The sequence below is a fragment of the Mustela erminea genome, chromosome 3, assembly GCF_009829155.1.
Source record: "Mustela erminea isolate mMusErm1 chromosome 3, mMusErm1.Pri, whole genome shotgun sequence".
Classification (NCBI taxonomy): Eukaryota; Metazoa; Chordata; class Mammalia; order Carnivora; family Mustelidae; genus Mustela; species Mustela erminea.
In genome coordinates, this window is record NC_045616.1 from 55,627,434 (window position 1) to 55,642,148 (window position 14,715).

At 34.7% G+C, this 14,715-nt stretch overlaps 1 long non-coding RNA gene across 1 annotated transcript; it reads right to left on the minus strand.

Annotated features, from left to right (window-relative positions):
* Window positions 1–817: 817 nt before the first annotated feature.
* Window positions 818–14,155, minus strand: LOC116585591. Its single transcript, XR_004283709.1, has 3 exons — window positions 14,038–14,155; window positions 7,251–7,254; window positions 818–830 (listed from the first exon to the last, which is right to left on the minus strand). It is a non-coding gene; the product is annotated as an uncharacterized LOC116585591 (long non-coding RNA).
* Between the last annotated feature and the right edge of the window lie 560 nt (window positions 14,156–14,715).

A 14,715-nucleotide genomic window follows, 5' to 3' on the forward strand; every position in this document is an offset into this window, starting at 1 on the left:
AAATTCACTGTTCTGTTCATTTATAATTTGTTGACTCTTCTACCTCTTTATTTCCTGTTGACTTTTTAACTGTAACTTTTTTATTTGAGTGGCTGCTCTGTGAATTACAGTATGCATCTTTAACTTACTACAGTCTGCTTAGAGTTAGTATCATGGCACTTAATACTTTACTCTGCACCCTCCAGAGGTGTAAGAACCTTGCAACACACATGCTTTCGTATATAATCCTCTGACTTTGGGGCTACTGGTCTCCTATGTTTTGCTCCTACATGTATTATAAACCCAACAATACTTATTTTAAATAGTATTTTGTCTTTTAAGAAAGGAAGAAAAAAAAAGTTATATTTACATGTTTCGCATTTCTCATACTCTTTATTTCATGTTAAGATCTTTCCATTTGGTACCCTTTTCAGTTAACAACCTTCTTTTAGTATTTCTTGTGGTGAGTTCTGCTGGCAATATATTCATTCTTCTAAACTTTTGATTGTATGAAAATGTCATCCACTCTCATTTTTGAAAGATATTTATGCTGACTACAGAATTCTAAATTGACATTTTTATTTTCATATAGGTCATTATTTTCTGACCTATAGTGACCTACTGAGAAAACCATCCTTATATACAACATACAGTAATAAGGAAGAAATTAATGTTTTCTAACTGCTCCAGGATTTTCTTTGTCTGTGCCATTCCTCATTTCCAGTGTAATGCCCAGGTGTAGTTCTCTTTGTATTTACTCCACTTTGGTATGACTGGGATTCTGAGATTCATAGTTTGATGAAGTTTGAGAAGTTGATTACCTTTATTATTTTCAATTATTTTCTGCACATCTTCACTTTCCTCTGTTACTCCAGTTGCATGTGTGTTAGACTGATGGAGGTTTTCCCATAGTCTTTATTTTATTATTTTTTAAAGATTTTATTTATTTATTTGACAGACAGAAATCACAAGTAAGCAGAGAGGCAGGCAGAGAGAGAGGAGGAAGCAGACTCCCTGCGGAGCAGAGAGCCTGATACGGGACTCGATCCCATGACCCTGAGATCATGACCTGAGCGGAAGGCAGAGGCTTTAACCCGCTGAGCCACCCAGGCGCCCCTCCCATAGTCTTTAAAACTTGATCATTTTTCATTACAGTTTTTTTGTCTCTTATTCAAATTGGACTTCTGAGAACATGTTTTCAGTTTATAGACTGCTTTTCTATTCTCTCCCATCTGTTATTAGTCCAATACAGTGACTTTTTTTTTTTCACTTTAGGTATTTTACTTTTTAATTTGGAATTGCTTTTTTTTTTTTTTTTTTTTTTTAAAGTCTCCATTTCTCTGTTGAGAATTCCTATCTGCTCATTCCTAAATACTGTATCTTCCTTTAGGCCAATGAATACATTAATCAAATTCTTCTGTTTCCAGTGAGGTTTGGAAGTCTCTTCCTACTGATTGGACTTTTTTTTTCTTTATGGAATGTATTTTCTTCTTTTTATGTCTTATACGCTGCTTTTTGTTGGTGTTAAATGTGTCCTCTTTTAAAGAGGTTTAAATATTTTTCTGGAAATTTTTACCTCAGTAGAGCAATAAATATGCATTTATCACTTTGCTGAAGACTACCTTTGTTCTAGTCACTGACTGACTATAAACTTTACAAAGCTTTGTCTTAGAGTAGCACTTACCCTGGGGCATAGTCACCATTTCTGTGCTGTGGCCTTTTTGGTGCCTTATTCAAATGACAGAATATTAACAAGGTTTCTCTAGTTTGGTTGGAAGAGAACTAAGAAGTTTCCCAGCACTTTGTAACCTCTAGTATTTCTATTTCATTCTTCATCTTGAAGCAGTTGCTTTTTCCTTGGGCTCAAAGAGTCATCCTGAGCACATGTAAACCAGTGCTCAATCAGGAATCTAAGGAAAATCACCTATACAAATTCCCGGGCTTTCCTGCTTGTTCCCCTTCTCTGCCATACTCTGCCCACAAGTTCTAACTGCTTTGACAGCCCCAAACCTTAGTCCCTCCCTCTACAGCTCAGCAAGATTTTTCTTCAGTTCTGTCTCCCTGTGCCACAGTCAGGAAGCTATCACCAGATAGAGATCTAGAATGAACATAGAGGTCATCTCATGTGTTTCCCTTCACCCAGCAATTTTAGCTCTGTACTCCTTATCCAGTGCCTAGAAATGGTTACCTAATATATTTCATCCAGTTTTATAGTTGTGGTAGAAGGGCAAAGCCCCTTCTAATTATTTTATCATATTGAGAATTGGAAATCTCTCCATGAAGAAATGTGCAAATACTAATTTTTCCTTCTAAGTTTCATTCTAAGACTAGGAATAGTATTTGGCAGGACTGTGCAAAGTGTAAAGTGGTACTATAAATTATACTTAGATGATACATTGAATATTTAATAAGAGAATAAATGAATGACTTGAGATTAATATGTAGGTTGAGCACCTAGATGGCTCAGTTGGTTAAGCATCTGCCTTCGGCTCAGGTCATGATCTTGGGGTCCTTGAATAGAGTCCCACATCAGACTCCCTACTCAGTGGGGAGCCTGCTTCTCCCTCTTCCTCTCCCTCTGCCCATCCACAACACCTACTCACATGTGTACTCTCTCTCTCTCAAATAAATAAATAAAATATTTTTTAAAGAAGATTAATATATAGGCTATTTTCTTTCTGTTCTACTCTTTGACTAATTTCTGATCTTTGCTCTGTTCCATGATATTTATCACATCTCAAGCTAATGAAAAGTAGCTGTCATTACCATTGACCATTAAATTGTCTTGTTTCAAACTTTCCTTCACTGGAAAGCATACAAGTTAATTTTTAAAGATATTCTCTGCTTCTGGTGTGTAAAGAAAAATATTTTGTGCTGATGGGTAGTTTCTAAAACTTTTTGTTTTAAATAACCAAGGATTTGCCCCATATATTCTTTTTCTTTTTCCAATAGTACTATTTACGTTTATTCTCTTAAAGTTGTAGCCTTATATGTTACAAAGCTGAGATTCACTTTGAGAACTATACTTATAAAATACCATTTACATATTCATAGTGTTTCTAGAAAGTAGATTTTCTATTTTCTATATTCTGTTCAAATGTACCGTATAAAACTAAGTTCGATTTATGCATCCTATATTTGAAAATATAACCACATGGAGTACCTAGGCTCTCAAAAGTATTCATCTTGCTGCCTTTTTAGAAAGCAGCTGTACTATAAATGATATATATCAAGATTTTACAGGTATTGTCCCTACTTGTTTGTGATTTCCTTTCTAAAAATTTTCCATCAGTCCCATTTGTTTCATTTCTTAAAAGAGGTTTATTGTTGCAGCCTACAATCTAATGTGAAATTGCAAAATTCTGGCTCACTGCCCCTCAGAATAAATCACCACATTGTATCTTTTATTCAGGACACAACATGGCATCTGTACTGTTAAGGTCTATGGTTTTCCACAAACCAAATAAACGGAATAAGTCCCAGGTTTCTTTAAAAACTTATATCAAATCTGTCAATATTTCACAGAAAATTCCTAGGAGTTATTTAATTTAAGGACATCTCTTGAAAAAAATATAAGAGAGAGACCCAAATTGAAGCTGAAACTTTAACTCTTTGGGGCAATTCAGTAGGAGAGCCATTTTATATTAAAGTGGTTACATTAGAAATAGCACTAAGCCTTAACTCTGAAACTTGTTTTTACAAGTCAAACTACATTTTTTTTCAGAGTTCTTTGGTATTTGCAGGACTTTTCTTAAAAAAAAAAAAAAATACATTCAGTGGGGCTTTCAAATAAATGATTGGCTGTGTTATCTCTGTCAAAAGGAGAAAAAGGCTTTCTTCCTTAAAAGTTTCTCTCTTGAAATCCATAAAGGAGCCTGAAATGCCAACATTTGAGATGAATACCTTTGGGTCTTAAAAAAGTCAATCAATCTTTGTCTTTATATATTTTAGAATTTTTTAAATTATTAACCAAATGTTTATTAAGCATCAGCCTTGTACCAGAGCATACTAAGTGATATGCCAAAAAGTAAGGCAGGGCTGTGGGAGAGAGGCATAGAGGTGCTATTTTATGTGAAATGGTGACAGAGGTCTCTATTGAAGTGATCTATAACCACAGGCCTGAATGATATTGTGGAATAAGCCACGTGAATAACTCAGGAAAGTGAATTCCAAGCCACAGAAAATACAGAGACCTTGAGTGGACGTGTGTTTGAGAAATGACTAGCTACCGTAGGCCAGAATAGATTGAGTAAGGAGATTGAAAAAATGAGACCAGAGAGCCTGCCAGAAGGACGCAAGGACTTAACACGCTTTGGAAGAATTCCCAACTCCTATCCCCATTTTCCTCATTACTTAAATCTAATGAATTCCATCAAATCAGATGTCAGTTCTGAGGTTGCATCTCAGAACCAGCATTTGACAGTCTCCTTTTGCATACCCACTTGCACTGTTTTAATTTGCTTACTCTCTCACCTAGCTATTAAAAATACCTCCTAATCCCATGTTTCTCAAAAGGGCATGCCCATAAGAAGAACTTAAACTCTAAATCTTGTGGCTTCACTGAGTCATACAGTTAAAGGTAGGGCCCTGAGCAGCTGTTTCTTAAACACTTGACTTAGCTGAATCTTATGATCAGAGGTGTTTGGAAATTATTCTTAAAATGTTCTACCTGCTTCTTGTTTTCTAGAACTCATCTATTTTCTACATTCCTTTCAGACTTACCGTCACCTCCCCACCAAAAAAATAAACAAACAACAAACAAACAAGCAAAAAAAAAAAAAACCGTAAGTGACTCTTAATCTCACAAAACAAACTGAGGGTTGCTGGGGGGAGGGAGGTTGGGAGAAGGGGGTGGGGTTATGGACATTGGGGAGGGTATGGGCTTTGGTGAGTGCTGTGAAGTGTGTAAACCTGGTGATTCACAGACCTGTACCCCTGGGGATAAAAATATATGTTTATAAAAAATAAAAAAATTATAAAAAAAAAAACCTCTCAGATCTTACAAATCTTACAAGATCTTACAAATGTCTGGTATTAACTTCTCAAAAGCAAGAATGTATTTCCTTAATCTTTGATTTGCAATTATAGCAAAATTCGTGAACCAGCTATGCTCTCATGAAATGTTTGCTAAATGAGTAAATGAGTTCAATAGGTTAAATAAGCAAAAATGGGGGATGCCAAAATTCATACACAATTTTCAAAAGTTCATAAGCATTTTAAATTAATAATCATTTGGACTTTTATATTTTAATTTTTAAAATTTAACGTTTTAAGAAAAATATATTGAATCTTTGTACTAGTTATATCCTGAATCAGTTTATTATACTGTTTTGAACTCTGTTATTCACTGACTTTAAAAAAAAAAATATTGATTGGTTGCCCGTACTATTTTGAATCCAAGCATAGTTTTACAAATCCTTCACCATCTGTTTGGAATAATTTTATATATTTGATTTATTTGGTTTAATGACAGATTCAGTAATGGAGGAGGGGAAGATGAGGAGAAATGGAAGGAGATGCAAGGAAGCCTAGAAGAAAGGGGAGTCTTCTACCCAGAGGAGAAGAAACAATCTAGAAGAGCATGGTCTGGTGTTTGAAAACATGATGAGAGCAGGGGATTATGTAGACCATATGAATGAGTATGCGTCGATACTACTAGAAACATTATTGTGGAGAGGGAAGAGCTAATCAGCAAATTAAGGACATATGTATTAATGTTGAGAGAGGTTAGTGTTTTGTTTTACTTTTGTTTTCTTTCTTTGCATGCTTGATCTAAACTGTTTCATACAAAAACCAAGAAAGAGATTTTGATGTGGGAGGCTAAAGATGAACTTGTGAGAAGGGAAACCTAAACTTACCTAAACCTAAACAAATTCAGGCTTTAGAAGAATGAGCGTGTGTGTGTGTGTGTGTGTGTGTGTGTGTGTTAATAGAGGCTAAGGAGGTGGGCCTCCATGGCTCAGTCAGCTGAACACCTGGTTCTTAATTTTGGCTCAGGTCATGATCTCAGGATGGTGGGTTTGAGCCCCCTGTGGGTCTCCACACTCAGTAGGGAGCCTGCTTGAGATTCTCTCCCTCTCCTGTTTTCCCTCCCCCTGCTTACTTGGGCTGTCTCTCTCTCTACCTCTCTCTCTCAGATAAATAAATAAATCTTAAAAAAAAAAAAAAAAAAAAAAGTAGGGCCCAGGGAAGAGAACCATTTTAGAACACAGAAGAGATTTGAGAAACAAGACTAAGAAACTTTTGTATTCATTTTACAATTAATTTTGCTATGGCTGACTGATGAAATAGAATCTTTGTGGTTCTATTCCATTTCAATTACTCAAACATTTGCCTATAAATAACCATACATGAATCTAATCAGTATGCTTACCTATGGACCAGTCCATATCTTTTATTGGAACTATTTTATTCTCCTTAAATTTTAAAATCCTTTTATTGAATCAGGATTTCAGGAATAACCACCAGAAATGATCATCTGAAAGACACTGAGGTCTACGATATAGTAACAATGGATTTGGAATCAATAAACTTTGGGAATATACATTTATTAGTAGCAAAATACAGTATCTAATTTTAAGACCTATTATAAAGCTACAAAACTAAAGAGAGTGTGAAATTGCTTTAAGAAGAGACATTAAGGGGCATCTGGTTGGCTCAGTGGATTAAGCCTCTGCCTTCCGCTCAGGTCATGATCTCAGGGTCTGGGATCTAGCTCTGCATCAGGCTCTCTGCTCAGCAGGAAGCGAACTTCCCCCTTTCTCTCTGCCTGCCTCTCAGCTTACTTGTGATCTCTTTCTGTCAAAAAAATAAATAAAATCTTAAAAAAAAAAAAAAGAGAGACAATAAGACCAAGGTAACAATAGAGTGCAGAAATAGACTGACACATAATCAGTAAATTGATTTTCAACAACGGTGTCAACATAAATTAAAGATCAAGGAAAATTATTTTTCATTTCCTAAAGAACCAAGTGAACCTTAACCCCTGCCTCACACCATATACTTTAATTTGAGATGAATCGTAGATAGAAATGTGAAGAATACAACTGTAAAGTTTCTAAAATAAACAAAAAGCATATCTTTACAACTTCAAGTTACGAGAGATTTCTTAGAAGCAGCATAAAAGGAAAAGTGATTACTTTTTAAAGTTTCTGTTCATAAAAAACATCATTGAAGAAAATGCAAATGCAAACTACAAATGGAAGAAAATAACCATTGTGCATGTATCTGACATTATAAGAGTTCTATTAGCATATATAAGGATGTCTTACAAATCTTAATAAAAAGCTCAATGATTTCCCAGAAGGGCCAATAGATATAAATAAGACAGTCCAAAAAAGATACACAAATGATCAATAAGCATATAAAAACTTTTCAGCACTATTAGTCATCAAGGAAATGAAAGTTAAAACCACAAGGTATAAATTTGTAAAATGATTATGTGATTTTTTTTGATAAATGTAAATATTCCTATGACTCAGAAGTTACACTCTTATTATTTATCTGAGAAATGGGGAAAAATTCACACCAGAAAGTTCATAGCAGCTTTATTAGTAAAGTCCAAGTACAGGAAACAACCCAAATGTCTAGTAATAGGAGAATGATCAACTGATTTGTAGTTTTGTTATATAATTTAATACTTTTTAGCAATAAAAAGGTATAAACTGATACAACAACATGGAAGGATATAAAAGCATTGTGTTGACAAAAGCTAGGAACAAAAAGTATATAATGTATGGTTTTATATTTATGAAGCTCTAGAAGAAACAGAGCTAATTGTATGCTGTAAGAAAAGAAAAACAGTGATGATTTAGGGAGTAGAGGTTGGTTGTGGGTTGTGGGGATTGACTGAAAAAGAGCAGGAAAGCACTTTCTAGGGTTATGGAAATAGGCTATACCTTAAGTAGCAAATTGAGGCATAAACCTTTGAATTCCACATGGGTTTGCTGGAATGAAAATTAAAGGAGATTTGATCTTTTTTCTGTTAGTATGATGCATTACTAAATGCTTTGAGATTAAAGCCATATCTAATCTTGCTGTGAAAACTGTATCACTTCATTAGGGTTTGTAATAGAATATTACAGGTGAAAACAGTTATTTTTTTAAGTGTGGGTACTTTTTGAATAAAAATAGGCATTTGAGAAAAATTATAATTATATATGAACATCTACATAGTTCATATATGGAGCTCTTCATATGCATTTATATATACATATAGATATTTTCATATATATGTATATATATATAGAAAGAGAGAGAGAGATACACATGAAACTGTTGAATCAAGGAACCTCTTCAAGTCTGAGGTGTGATAATAACATGGAGGTACAACCAAAAATGCATCAGGGATGTCAATTAATACAGTGAGCTAAGATAAATGACACTGAATTGAAAACATACATATAATTTACTCACTGATGAAAACATGTGCAAACATACACTGAAGAGCTTTAGAGAGAGGGCAACTATTGATCTGAATAATTAAAAATTCTGAGATGTGTTGGGAAGTGGGCTACTCCTTTTATCTCAATGGAAGTCTTCCTTGCTTTTCTATTTACCCATATTGCTTCTTAAAATGAATTTTTTCATATATATAATCTTTATTAAGCCCATTCTTCAGGCCTTTTTTTCCCCCAAATCAAGAAATTTATTGTCTGTCATTCAAACCCACATCTATCTGCTTTAAATAATCATTTAAAGTATTATCTATTTGAGGTATTTTGCAGTAATGAACTATTGTGAAAGGATAGTTTAAAAACCAACCTCTCTTTAAGGTCATCCATTGAGGTTGATTTTCACACTCACCAAATTAAACCACTTCCTCCCAGCTTCCAATTAACAAGCAATATATAATGCTTTGTAGCAATTACCTTTTCACATGAAAGAAAAAATATCCCTTTAGGGAAGAAAGTAAATATAATAGTAGTTAATCTTGTGGATTAATTTTTGTCTTCATCTTAAATGGTTTCTTCACAGCAGTTCAAGGTTTATCAACTAAAGGAATAAAGTTTTGTTCCCAATCTGCAGCAAATCCTAAATCACAAGAGGTAATAGCATTAAAGGTATAAAACTCCATATGAAGAAAGATGGAGTAGAATCTTTCCTAATGCTTTACACCCAAAATTAAGCATGGTCAATCCTCTAGGAAAGTCTCCTTTCTAAATTAAAATTGGAACCAAATCCAAAATTTGGCATGCCAATTGAGGTTTATCAACAAAATGTATACAAGCAATATTTAGATGGTTTAAGTTATTTTAATTCCCTAGGTATAAATAATCTCACCTTCTTATAAAATTTCATACTACTATTTTTGGATGGTTCTCTACATTTTTTTAGGTTCTGCATTGCCTTTTGCTGTTATGTTACTGATTTCAGACCTCCTTCTTGTTTACAGCTCATTAAGGTGAGGGCCCATTTCTGTTTGAGTTGTCTTTGTTCTTCAGTCCTCTCACACAGCAATCACTTAATAAATGTTTAATAAACCTTGAAAACAAGATAGGCAACAAAAGTCTAACTTATTACATTCCCAGATGCATGTACTATTAGGAGCTAATAGGAATGGCTGCCTGAAAATGGTGAACAAAACTTAGAATTTAGAGAGGAATTGCCTAATGGCTTATGTTCTGTGGAGATTAGCTAGTTTTAGTTTTATGAAGATTAGCTAGTGGACTTCTGGCATTTGATAGATATGCAGACACATGAACATACGTAGTACTTGGTGGAGTCTGTGTAAATGAATATTTATAAGGAAGGCCTTGAAGATTTATTCTACTTCTTCATAGATCTGACTGGATTTCACTACTTTATGCATTGGTTGGGATTGTCTGAATATTACTCAATTACTCAGATGTTTTGTTTTTATCTGTCTTGGGTCCTCCAAACCTTAACTTAGATTAAAACCATAAAAAAGTCTATTTTTAAAGCTGTGCAAAGAAAACACTACATCAAAACTGTTAGTATATACCTCAAACAGAAAACATGCATATCTTCATTTGTCTTTCACCTCATTTATGTCAGCCTATATCTTACCAGCAAAAATTGCTTTCCAGCTCTAGACAATCTAATTTGACTGTGATGCTGTCTGACACTTGAGTATTACAGTGTTGCTTTGGTTAAAGTAAAAGATTTGCAAAACCAGTCCAAAAACTTTATTATCAGGGCAGAGCATCAATGAATTTCTTGAACATTCATCACAAACAGAATGTGTGAGAGCAGGAGGAGAATGAATCATCCTAGATTACCTATCTAGTACTTGAGAGGCCTACCACAAAACAGCAACAGCAGAGATTAACTTGCTGGAGTTCCCAGGAAATTTACAGGGGCTGTTCTGTGAAGAAATAGAAACCCCATTTGCAAGATCCTTACCTGTGAAAGGTATCTTAAATCACAGGAAGCCCAGACATAAAAATTCTGTGAGGGTGCCCCATAGGTCAAGGCAATCTTGATAATCTTTCCAACCATCTCCCTTTTCATTGGATGTTTTTAATCTTGGAAAATGTATGAGCATTCAAATGCAGAATAGTTTGATGTAGGAAAGAAATTTAAAACTGATGTTACCCATGAGAGTTTTTCATTGTCCTGGAAGGGTACCCAGATAGGGGTCCTAAATCGCATGTTTTTGTCAAGAGAAGTGAGCCATGATCAGAGATAAATGTGTATCCTCTTTCCAGTCACCAATTTTCTGTAGTCACTACTACCAAATTGGTCTTTCTAGACATTTTAATCTATCAGTTGTGGCCTATAGGTTTATACAGTAGAACTCTCAATGGGCTATAATATCAGCCTTTGTCTTTGCTTAGTGACTTCCCTTGTGACCATACTGCATTGACCATGGAAGAACCCAAAACAGCTAGTTACCCATCAGAAGATTTTGGAATTTCTGTCTCCATATAAGCAGAATAGCTACCAAAAATATAGCCTTCCTCCTCTACCCATGCCCAAAGATAGGGCTTTGCATCTAACGTCCTCATTTGAGAGTTTCAATTCTACTGAGGTACTTGGACCCTGACAAATACTGGATCTAATCTTAAAATCCATGTTTATTAAAATTAAAAAGCCATTCCCCCCATCAACGTGGTACATTTGTTACAATTGATGAACCTGCAATGACACATCATAATCACCCGAAGTCTGAAGTTGGTTTTAGGGTTCACTCTCAGTTGTATTTATTCTGAGTTCAGACAAATATATAAAGACATGTATCGACCTTCCATAAAAATGTTCTATACTCCTCAGTTATTTCTCTCTCCAAACTCTACCCAAGACTGATCTTTTTATTGTTATCAGAATTTTGCCTTTTGCAGGATGTTATATAGTTGGAATCATATACTATGGAGACTTTTCAGATTGGCTTCTTTCATTTAATATGAATTTAAGGTTCCTACATGTTTTTTCATGGCTGGATACCTCATTCCTTTTTAGCACTGTATCACATTCCATTCTTTGCTGTAACATAGTCTAGTTACTACCTACAAAGGCCATCTTTGTTACTTTCAATCTTCGGCAAGTATGAATAAAGCTGTTATAAATGTCCACATGCAAATTTTTGTGTGCCTATAACTTAACTCCTTTGGGTGACTAGGAAGGAACACAATTACTGACCAGTTGTGTGATAAGAACATGTTTAGTTTTGTGAAAAATTGCCAAACTGTCTTCCAAAGTGGAAATATCATGTTTCATTCCCACCACGAGTGAGTGAAGGTTACTCTTGCTTTGTATCCTCACTAGTGTTTGGTGGTGTCAGTGTTCCAGACTATGGTCATTCTCCTAGGTTTGTAGCAGTATCTCGCTTTAACTTTCATTTCCCTAATGACATATGATTTGGAACATCTTTTCATATGCTTATTTTCTATTTATATGTCTTCCTTGGTGTCATTTAAAGTATATAAAATCTTTGGCCTATTATTTAATCAGGTTGTTTCTTTTTTTTTTTTTAAAGATTTTATTTATTTATTTGACAGAGATCACAAGTAGGCAGAGAGGCAGGCAGAGAGAGAGAGGAGGAAGCAGGCTCCCCGCTGAGCAGAGAGCCCGATGTGGGGCTCGATCCCAGGACCCTGGGATTATGACCTGAGCCGAAGGCAGAGGCTTTAACCCACTGAGCCACCCAGGCGCCCCAATCAGGTTGTTTCTTGAGGTTTAAGTTCTTTGTACATTTTGTATAATAATTCTTTATCATACATGACTGTTCCAAATACTTTTTCCCAATTGGTAGCTTGTCTATTCTCTTCTATTCTATTCTATATTTATCTATTTATTTATTTGACAGTGTCTCTTATAGAGTGGAAAGTTTTAATTATAATGAAGTTCAGCATATCAGTTCTTTCTTTCATGGATTATGTCTTTGGTGTCATAGCTAAAAAGTCATTACCAAACCCAGGGTCAACTAGGCTCCCCCTATGTTATTTTCTAGAAGTTTTATAGATTTACATTTTATATCTTGAGTTAATTTTTGTTTTGGATATTGTCTGTGTCTAGATGCATTTTTTTCCTTGTGGATGATCAGTTATTTCAGCACCATTTGTTGAAATGATTATTCCATTGTGTTGTCTTTTCTTAGACATAGTCAACTAGTACTTGACTATTACTGGGTTCTCTGTTCTATTTTATTGATCTGTTTGTCTATTCTTTAACCAGTTCAACAATCCCAGATTACTATAGCATTATAGTAAGTCTTGAAATCAGGTATGTTCGCTCCTACTACATTGTTCCTTTTCTTCAATATTGTGGTGGCTATTCTTGTTTTTTGCCTCTCCATATAAACTTTAGAATCACTTTGTTGATACCATAAAATAAATTTCTGGAATTTTGATTGGGATTGGATTTAATCTGTAGATAGTGTTAGGAAGAACTGATATATTGACAATATTGTGTCTTCCTAGTTCTGAATATGAAGGATCTCTACATTTCTTTAGTTCTTCATTAATTTCTTTTATCAGAGACTTATAGCTTTTCTTTTGTAGAACCTCTGTGTATTTGCTATATTTAGGAGGTGCTAATGTAAGTTGTTATCTAAAATTTCAAATCCCACTTGTTCATTGCTGGTTTATAGGGGGAAAATTGCCTTTTGCATTCTGACATGTATCTCAAAACCAGGCTACAATTGCTTATTACAGGAGGTTTTGTTTTGTTTTGTTTTGTCAATTATTTTAGGCATACCCTGAATAGAGTCAATAGTGTCATCTGTGAACAAAGAGTTTTGTTTATCTCCCCTGACCACAAACTTTTCTTGTCTTGTTGTATTAACTAGCATTTCCAGTGCTATGTTGAATTATAAGACAGGATGTCCTTGCCTTGTTCCTGACCTTAGCAGGAAAGCTTTTATCTTCATAAAGTAGGACATCAGCTGTAGGTTTTTGTAGATAGTCTTCATCAAATTGAAAAGTTCCCTCTTAATAATTTACAGAGAGTGTTTGTCATGAATGGATATTGAATTATGTCAAATGATTTTTATGGTACTAGTGATATGATCATGTGATTTCTTCTTTAGCCTATTGATATGATAACGTTTAATGATTTTATTTTGTGGTATAATTAACATATAGTGTTAATATTAGTTTCAGGCATACAATATAGTGATTTAGAAGTTATATATGTTACTCAGTGCTTATCATGAAAAGTGTACTCTGAATCCCCTTCACATATTTCACCCATCCCCCCACTCACTTCCCCTCTGGTAACTATAAGATTGTTCTTTATAGTTAAGAGCCTGTTTCTTGGTTTGTCTTTTTTTTTTTTTCTTTTTTCACTTGTTTTGTTTCTTAAATTCCACATATGAGTAGAATCATATGATATTTTTCTTTCTCTGCCTGACTTATTTCACTTCTCATTAGCTCCATCCATGTTGTTGAAAATTGCAAGATTTCGTGCTTTATGGCTGAATATCACTCTGTTGTATGTATGTATCTGTGTATACACCACCCCCACCTTTTCCTTATCCGTTCATCAGTTGATGGACACATGGGCTACTTCCATATCTTGGCTATTGTAAATAATGCAGCTTTAAACATTGGTGCATGTATCCCTTTGAATTAGTGCTTTTACATGTTTTAGGGCAACACCCAGTAGTGTGATTGCTGGATCGTAGAGTAGTTCTGTCTTTAACTTTGAGGAAACTTTGTTTTCCTGAGGGGCTATACCAGTCTGCATTCCTACCAACAGTGCATGAGGGTTCCTTTTTCTCTGTATCCTCACCAAAACTTGTTGTTTGTTGTCTTTTTAATTCTGACAGGTGTGAGGTGACATCTCATTGTGGTTTTGATGTGCAGTTCTCTGATGATTACAATATTGAGACTCCTTTCATCTGTCTGTATGTCGTCTTTGTATAAATGTCTGCTCATGTCTTCTATCCACTTTTAAATTAGGTTATTTGTCTTTGGGGTGTTGAGTTGTATAAATTCTTGATATGTTTTGAATGTTGACTCCTTATCTGATATGTCATTTGCAAATATCTTACCTGGTTCACTGTTGCCTGTTCATTTTGTGGTTGGTTTCCTTTGCTTTGCAAAAGCTTTTTTTTTTTTCCTATATAGCCCCAGTAGTTCTTTTTTGCATTTTTTTCCCCTTACCTCTGGAGATACGTTCATAAATGTGTTGCTAAGGATGATATCCAAGAGATCACTGCATGTGTTTTCTTTTAGGAGTTTTATGGTTTCAGGTATCATCACATTTAGGTCCTTAATCCAGTATAAAAAGGTGGTCCAGTTTCATGAAGCCTTTGCATGTACCTATTTAGTT